The 9,698-nt window shown below is 39.8% G+C and overlaps 1 non-coding gene across 1 annotated transcript; it reads right to left on the bottom strand.

Annotated features, from left to right (window-relative positions):
- Positions 1-9,361: 9,361 nt before the first annotated feature.
- Positions 9,362-9,468, bottom strand: LOC123458929. Its single transcript, XR_006635864.1, has one exon. It is a non-coding gene; the product is annotated as a U6 spliceosomal RNA (small nuclear RNA).
- Between the last annotated feature and the right edge of the window lie 230 nt (positions 9,469-9,698).

The following is a 9,698-nucleotide window of genomic DNA, read 5'->3' as shown; positions in this document are numbered from 1 at the left end:
TTGGAGAATCTGTTCTTTTTCACAAGGTAGTGAGGCCTAAGGACATAAATTACCTACCCACCATATCAGGAAAGCCACAGCTGAAGCCACAGAGGAACTGGGGAGACAAGCAAGAGTGCTGCTTCCATGTTGAACCTGCTAATCAGCACCAGAGTATAGGAGACCGACCCCAACAATACTTGATACCTACCAAAGCAGGGATCCTGAGGATCCTAAGAGCTCATCACTGAAGTAGAGTTAAAATTCACCCACCACAGCTCAGAGCATTTTGTGGAAGGGGAGGGGGGAAGATTGTAAAAGGAAAAATAAAGAAAGAATGAGGAAGAGTGTACAAGGCAAGCAGACATCCAGGGATTTTACTGTCCTTGGAAATCAGAGCTGAAAATGACCCAAAGTCCAACATGAATGTGTTGCAGCCTGATGACCAGCCACATTAGAAGGAAAGTAAAACCCAGTCACTAGATCTGGCAGCAGGAAGGTATTGATAGCAACTGGGCCTTGGAGACGAAGTGCTGGTGCTGGAGACCCAGGAATTAAGGCGCAAGAATGATGGACACTGTGACCCCTTCAATCTATGAAGTACTTAAAGTTGGAAAACTCAACTCAGCAGGCCTGTTCCTCCTCTTCCTCCTTAATAATAAGGAAAATGAAGCTTAAATTCCAAGCCAAGTTTCATAAGGTAACTGACAGAATCAGGTGCAAAGCCAGATATGATTCCGTGTTTGCCAACATTATCCCAGGAAACTTAATTTTACCTTTCAGACAAACCCTGGCATGGTGAAGGTCATGGGTGAGGCTCTGTCTGGGTGTCATGTTATGTTATACCCTCTATCACTTTTATGCTGATGTCCTATTTACCAGAAAGACTAAGTGACCATCTATGGACTGACTGACTTGACTATGATGAGACATGCCAGGGTAGATTCTTTGGATCTTTCTAAATTCCTGTCATTCATATTGCTTCTTTTCCTTTATCCATTTACTTTCTTCCATTTCTCTCTCTCTACTTCTTTCTATCTCTTTCTCAGAAAGTGTAGACCTTTGTCTGAAAAGCCTGTCTTATGTTATCTTCATGTTCAATGTCAGGACTGGGGCCCTCAGAGTCAGCAGACAAATGCTAATTCTGTGGGGAACTGTGGATCCTCCAAAACTACACATATAGGAAAGCTGTACCTTAATGGTTCCTTGTAGCACACCACACCAACAGCTCATGGATCAAGTACTCCCTAAACAGTAGTATTCTTTGACATGATGAATCACTCTAGTTACATTATAGTCTTTAGAGTCAATGAAGTGGGAAGAATGGGCTATCATTTTTAGCCCCTTGGGAAAAGAGCTATTTGCTTCCCCAATGGCACCTACTGCCATTTTATCCATGTCCAGCATTTTAGATTTTCTCCCGCAGGCTCCAGTGTCTGTATTGTGCCATAACACACAAAAAGATACATTTTAAAAACGTTTCAGTAGTATCACTCCTGCCTCAGCATTTCCCAGCATGCTTTGCAATAAGAAAAGAGTACCAAGCTGGAAAATCAGAAAAGCTGTTAGTTTGATGGGGGTCTAATCATGACATTCATTTGAGATTGGGGAAGGCACATACAAATAACTTGTACATAATGCATCTGCACCTGCACACACATGTGCAGAAGCATTTACATATAAGCATCTATGTATCTATGTGTCTAAAGAGTATATCATTTAACCCATATATCTGAGTACTTTCTGGGACACATATGGTCTATTATTCCTTATCTTGAAGTGTTTATCATGTTACTATCCCTGTCTACCCCACAGTATGGTGCGAGGTCTGATAAATACATCAGTATAAGAATACTATAGAAATACAAAGAAGAATATTGTGTGAATCATTGCTTCCACTTAGTGACAAGAAAGAGACTCAGTAGAAATGTCTTTATAACATCTGAGCATCCACTATTCACTCGTAAGCATTCAAGACCCTGCAGAGATGGAGGTGCCATGTGCTCTAGATTCTCAAAGTCTTAGTGACTTCTTATACTGGAAGTAGGATAAAAGTTTGTTAATCTCCAGAGAAAGAATAGATTCAGCAGAAGGATCCAGTGACTACTGACTAATGCTCCTTATAGAGAGATATTTACTAGTTTAGGGCAGCATCTGAGGTACACCAAGGGTTCTTGTGTCTCATCCTGCAAAGATCTATCAGAAGAAATGGCCCAGTGACTTAGTGTACTTGCTACCCAAGCATGAGACCTGTGTTCACAACCCTAGGACCCAATTGAAAAGCTGGCCATGACCATGTAACCTCAGTTCTATGGTGGTGGGGGGGGTGGGGGGAGCAGTCATGGAGACAGGTGGATTGCTGGAACTCCTGGTCAGCCAGTCTAACAACAACAAAAATATATGGACAACTCCACATTCTCTGTCTCAGAGAAATAAGAATAAGGAGAACAGAGGAAGATACCTCACATTCCCTTCTGATTTCTGCATGCACACATTGGCACACGTGCACACACACACCAAGTCTCCAAATGAGGAAGTAACTGATACATGAGTCTTGATTCAAAGCAGGGAATAAATGTATCTACATTTATTTTATCACAGTCTTAAAAAGGTTAAAGAAATCAAACATATTTTTTCTCTGTAAATAGTAGCACTGTGTTCAGTGTGGGCACTGAAACCAGACTAGCTATATAAATTCAGTATATAACCTGAAAAAGAGTTCTTAACCTATTGCAGTATCATTTTCTTTGCCTGTGAATTTGGAATAATTAAAATGAATATCTTACAGAGTTGTTCCAAAGATCAAGGTTAACTCATCTATGTAAAATGTTAAGCACAGTTACCTCTGGATTCCTGTGAGCAGCCAATAAATGTTGGCTATAAAATTATAATGTCAGCTCTATAAGTGCCAGTCTTGAAACACAGCCTTAGTCCACATTTATAAAGTGTCTTTGGAACTTCAATTCTCATGAGGAGATGTCCTATCATGAAATTATTGGAATATATTATTTAAATTGTTTGTTAATGGTTAACATAGATTTGGAGCAGTGATTATTAAACTCCTTGGAGATTCTAGAAAGACTTTCACAATTGTCATTGTACTCTCAAGAAAATGGCACCTGTACCAGAATTTGGGGTCTTTTATACAATTTTGGGACAGTCACAAGTTCTTGATTCTTTGCTGTTGTTATTGTTTTTTTGTGGTAGGGTCTCAATCTAGCCCAGGCTGACCTAGAATTCACTCTGTATTCTCAGAGGGGCCTCAAACTCATGGTGCCTCCCAAGTGCTGGGATTAAAGGTGTGTACCACCACACCCAGCTGCTTCTTGATTTTTTTGTCAGGTTTGAAATATACCCTAGAAATCAATTGATCTGTCATGTAATATTTAAGATGAGAAATGTCAAGCTAAAGCTATCAGGGAAGATAACGGGCTTGGTTCTGTTATCAAAATAATACTTCTCCCAGAGATTCATGTTCGCATTCTTGGATTCTGTGTTACCTCATATAACAAAAGGGACATTCAAGATGTGATTGGGTTAAGCATATTGAAATGTGAGATATCCTGGATTATTTTATTGAGATTATAATCATACCCATGAAATCCAAGAAGCTTTGCTCCTGCATTTTATGCCTAATGTGGCCCAGCAGAGGTGCAATAGTACTGGGTAAGAGATGGTGCAATGGGACCAACGGTTTCAGGCTTCTAGAAGAAAAAGGCATGAGCTTCCTTCCTGAACCTCCACAGGTAAATGCAAATCAGTATAATTCCTAGGGCAGACCAGAGCTCTGACTTTCTAAACTACAAAAGGAGAAATGTGTTTTAAGTCATATAGTAGGTTGTAATTTGCTACAGAAGCAACAGAAACCTCATGTATATTCTCTGAGATTGTACAAAGATTTAAGTGTACAATAATAAATAAGAATCCATGTTCATGAAAGGGAAGGGAACAAGGTTTCAGCAAAACTTTTGAACAGCAACTTAAACCCTGCTCTCCTGAGCTCAGGATCAAATACTGTCCACTCTCAGGTTGTGCCACTTGAAGATTAAATGGTGACTTTATGCCCTTGCCTATCTTCATCATCATGGCTACTCTTCTCCACAAAGGCCACGGTCTGGGGAAACATCTCTGCAGCTAAGGTGTGGCCTGAGAAGATGACTTATCTAATGCCATACCCCCATGTAGACATAAAGTACTCATTGGAAGGACCTGTGGAGATGTGGATTTCCAGCTTCATGACTGCACAAGCTCAACTCCTGCGTGGCTACAATATGATCTCCTATGATCACTACTTCATGAGGCTCCAGGGCCCTTTTGTTTTAGGAGAAATTTGAGGAAAACAATTAATGAGGTGAACTACAATCATGCTACTCCATTCATTTACTTTCAGGCCTCACAGGATGTTTAATGATATTATTCTATCAATGCTGGTTTTCTTTCTTAGCTACCACCTTGGCTAGCCTTAATGACATTCATACTAACATAAAAGAAGTTAAGCCCCTGTTAATCATGTTGTTTTCATACTGGGGTCACTATACCTGTGTATTTACAATAAGGTGTCACAAAGAAGACCCTGGTGGGTCCCCTGGGTTCTACATGTCCTCTTCCCTGCCTTGCCTGTAATGCGTCAGCAGAGGAACCACCTCCTGGTAACCACTTTCAATTTCTGTCACTAAGATGGTGACTCTTCAGCCTGCTTCAATGTCTTTCAGGAAGGGAGGCAAGGAACCCAGTGACAAGCAATAGCTATCAATTCACCAACCTCACTATGATATAATGAAGGCACTTTATGATTTGTGACCTCTAACTCAAACTCCCAGAATATAAAAGGAAACAAACTCTCCCAATAGTCATTGGTGGCCATGATAAGGGAGGGCCCACTTGGCTTTCTTCACTTGATTTTCATTTTAGGGTATATATTATATGTGTGATGCATTTGCTCATGTCCTATAAAGAGGTGTGCATGCACATGGGTGGACCCCGTGTGTACACGTGCATTCATGGTTATCTATCTCTGTTACTCTTGTCCCTTATTTCCTTGAGACAGTTTCCCTGAACTTGGAGCTGGCACAATTTGTAGTTAGACTGGCTGACCAGCAAGCCCTAGAGATTGTCCTGTACCTCTGCTCCCTTTCACGACTGGGGTCACAGTCATACATTTCCACAGGATGGAACTTGGGACCTCCTGAGTGTGCAGCAAAAGCTCTTACTCAATGAGCCATTTTACCATATATATATATATATGGCATATATATATATATATATATATATATATATATATATATATGCCATATATATATATATATATATATATATATATATATATATTTCATTTATTTATTTATTTGAGAGTGACAGAGAGAGAGGGAGAGAAAAAGACAGATAGAGAAAGAATGAGCATGCCAGGGCTTCCAGCCACTGCAAACGAACTACAGATGCGTGCACCCCTTGTGCATCTGGCTAACGTGGGTCCTGGGGAATCTAGCCTTGGACTGGGGTCCTTAGGCTTCATAGGCAAGCGCTTAACTGCTAAGCCATCTCTCCAGCCCTATCACTTGTTTCTTGAATACATGCATTGTTCCTACTGGGACTGTGCAGAGGTCTCCGACACATCCTGTAGGATGACATCCTTTCTTACAATCTATTTGTTTATTTTATTTATTTGTTTGAGAGCAACAGACACAGAGAGAGAAAGAGGCAGAGAGAGAAAGAATGGGCGCGCCAGGGCTTCCAAACACTGCAAACGAACTCCAGATGTGTGCACCCCCTTGTACATCTGGCTAAAGTGGGTCCTGGGGAATTGAGCCTCAAACTGGGGTCCTTAGGCTTTACAGGCAAGCGCTTAACCACTAAGCCATCTCTCCAGCCCTCTTGCAATCTATTTGATGGAGACAATACTCTTGAGTCTCCAGCAGACTGTCTCCAGAGCTTCATGAGTGATGATCAGTAGCCTCTGAGTGGTGTAGGCAGCAATACCACAAAGGGTCTCTTAGTTTTACCTCCATTGTTCCATCTCCCTAGCTGGAATGTATATCCTTATCCCCTACTCTGAGTTTATAATAGTTCGCAGGTAGATAAACTTTCAATAAGTTCTTAATGGTGCCTGAGACTCCATGGGCAGAAAATACCAGTCCGTACTCTGAATATATACATATTTCTCTGAGGATGTACCCTTGACTGCCTTTTTTAATAATGACACATTAGCATGACCTGGACATCAAATATCTTTTTGAGGAATGCTGCCATACTGAAGGCTTAGGTTTGTCTGCTGTTCCTGGAAACCTGGGTGTTTTATAGTAGTAATAGCTGTATCAGCGTTGGGAATGACAATGTATGTCATTGGGCCAGTACAGAGCTTCCGTTATACTTTCCACTGTAGATATTTAATTAAGATGCCCTGCATGCAGTCACTGCATGGCTACTGATGGAGGCTGGCAGCTGCCAAATGGCTAGATTAGTCTGTGTGTTCTCCATGTGATTTCTGTGGCAGACACTTTCTGGTGGACGTCATGTGTGGTACACACACTTGAGCACTTCATGCCCACTTGCATGTACTCCTTCTACACCCTTACCCATAACTCTGTATCTCCCCACATTGAAGGTGTTTCCATCCAAGCTCTTGACTAGTTGGCCAGGTCATTCCCACATGTAATGCAACCCCGTGCATTCTCACCTTGGACCGCTTCCCCTCCACTCACGGTGAACGGCACGGTGTGGTGTCTAAAGCTGTGCCCATTGGGAAGACTTTTCATTATCACTGTTTTACAAGGCCACCTCTGAGCACGGCTGTCATAGCGCCAGCTTCCGACTTGGGCTTGCAGCCACACACCGAGCCGTGCATCTGTCAGCTGAGCCCCCAATTTGTCTTGCTGGGTTTGCAGATCACTTAGGTGTATTCTGATGTCTTGTTCTCTGCCTTTGTACAAACCCCATAGTTATTCATCTATTTTACTAGCCTTTTCAAATAACCAAATAAATACTATGTTTCTTCTATTGAAATTTAAATATATCTTATTACTTTTTCACTCATTTTAAATTGATTTCCAGGCTGGGGAGATGCCTCACCAGTTAAAAGGCACTTGCTTGTAAAGCCCGTTAGCCTGAGTCCAGTTCCCAAGCTGTTCACCTGAATCAGATGCAAAAATTGGGCAAGACTCTGGTATTTCTTTGCACAGAGGAAATAGGTCCTGACATACTTGTGTGCCTGCGCATGCATGCGTGATTCATACAAATAAATTAATTAATTGAATAATTGCTTTTTGTTTTGTCTTATTTGTGTATAATGTCCTTTTGTGTGTATATGTTTTTAAATTTTTTAATTAATTAATTAATTGGAGAGTGACAGACAGAGAGAGAAAGAGACAGAGAGAGAGAGAGAGAGAGAGAGAAAGAGAATGGGCGCACCAGGGCCTCCAGTCACTGAAAACAAACTCCAGATGCGTGCGCCCCCTTGTGCATCTGGCTAAAGTGGGTCCTGGCGAATGGAGCCTTGAACCAGGGTCCTTAGGATTCACAGGCAAGTGCTTAACTGCCATCTCTCCAGCCCTGTGTGTATATTTTTTTTCTTATAATCTTATATAGCTGATTTTGTACCTTTATCTTTGCCATTACAGATATTCGAAGTCATAACTATCCTTTCCAAATATTGAGTTTGCAAAATTCTATGTTCAGCTAGTTTTGATATTTTAAAACTTAAGTTCTGTCAATTCTTTAAAAAAAAAGAATTTTGAATCAATGCTTTTGTAGATTTATTTTCATGATTTTGTTTTGTCAATTTTTTCTATATGGAAACTCTTAAAATTCTGTTGAAGTTTAATAAACAGTGCAAGTATGTTTGTTGATTTTTGTATATCTTAATCATTGTTGAGCACAGCCCTTCAATAATTCTCTTTTCTAATATATACTGTGGCGAATATTAATATTCTGATACAATTCCTCATTCTTAACGTTTTTACCATTCATTTTCTTACCTTTTATCAAGATATTGTGATTGACATGTATTTTTTCTTTTGCTAGAACCTGTAATCATGTATTTCTTAGTATCCAGCTTCACAACTTTTGCCTTTTAGTTGAAATGTTTTTATCTGATTTCTTGTTTAAATAGAAATATTGATATGTTTGGGTTTAATTCTACAATAATTGCAATTTATTTCCTATTTGTACAATTTATGTTTTATCCCTCTGCTTCTCTATTCCTTCCTTACATTTCTGAATTCATGTTATTATTCTATATTCTCTCACTGATGTACAAGTTATATGTTGTATGCTTATTTACAGTTCCTCTAGATGTAACACATGCATGTTTAATTTGTCAGAATATTTCTTCAATTCAAATGATTTTACCTCATATAAAAGGAAGGTTCTCACAGTAGGACCTGTTCATCATGTTGTCTTGTCTCGTCTTCCCAGAATGAGTAGAATAAGGGGCTTGGGTGTAGGTGTAATCCCAAGGGTGCTGGCTGCAATAACTAAATACTCTAAGCATTTTACCCTCTGCAGTCCAATACCCTTTCCGTGATCAGTGCCTTTGCTGTCAAATATTTAGTTCTGTATATGACATGGACTCACTGTGACTTACTTTGTGCTAGTTCTAAGCAATCTTGAAAGGATTGAAAATGACTGTGTATGTATACTTGGATGAGTGTGTGTGTGTGTGCGTGTGTGTGTGTGTGTGTGTGCATGTAGTGTGTATGACACATTGGAGTTTGTTCCTTCTTAGTGACCTAGCAGTTGTATAGCATAATTTTCCTGCACACAGAATAATTTCTGATAAGCCTTCTTATAGAAAAAATGTCCTCCTCTCTTAGCTTGCTGTTAATGTCTTCATTTCACATTCTTTTTTGAAGAACAATTCAAAATATAAATAGTTCTATATGGATTAATTTTTTTTAATTTTTATTAACATTTTCCATGATTATAAAATATATCCCATGGTAATTCCCTCCTTCCCCACCCCCACACTTTCCCGTTTGAAATTCCATTCTCCATCATATTACCTCCCCATTACAATCATTGTAATTACATATATACAATATCAACCTATTAAGTATCCTCCTCCCTTCCTTTCTCTTCCCTTTATGTCTCCTTTTCAACTTACTGGCCTCTGCTACTAAGTATTTTCATTCTCACGCAGAAGCCCAGTCATCTGTAGCTAGGATCCACATATGAGAGAGAACATGTGGCGCTTGGCTTTCTGGGCCTGGGTTACCTCACTTAGTATAATACTTTCCAGGTCCATCCATTTTTCTGCAAATTTCATAACTTCATTTTTCTTTACCGCTGAGTAGAACTCCATTGTATAAATGTACCACATCTTCATTATCCACTCATCTGTTGAGGGACATCTAGGCTGGTTCCATTTCACAGCTATTATAAATTGAGCAAAAATATGGAACGCTTCACGAATTTGCGTGTCATCCTTGAGCAGGGGCCATGCTAATCTTCTCTGTATCGTTCCAATTTTAGTATATGTGCTGCCGAAGCGAGCACTGGATTAATTTTTTATTTCAGGACTTTTCTTTTAAATGTTGCAGTCTGATGATGATGTACTTCTGTGATCCCTTTTGTACTAACCTTTCTTGTGTCTTACAGACCTGTTTGATTTTGCACATTGATGTCTGAAAAGTGGACTGCAGTAGAATTGTTGGAACATCCCCAATTACCTTTCTCTTTTCCTACTAGAAAAATGAACATTTCAGTCGCATGTGCTATATGCTTGT

Source organism: Jaculus jaculus, chromosome 2, assembly GCF_020740685.1.
Source record: "Jaculus jaculus isolate mJacJac1 chromosome 2, mJacJac1.mat.Y.cur, whole genome shotgun sequence".
NCBI classification, from domain to species: Eukaryota; Metazoa; Chordata; class Mammalia; order Rodentia; family Dipodidae; genus Jaculus; species Jaculus jaculus.
The sequence above is the reverse complement of the archived record's forward strand: the minus strand, read 5'-3'. Positions and strand labels throughout refer to the sequence as shown.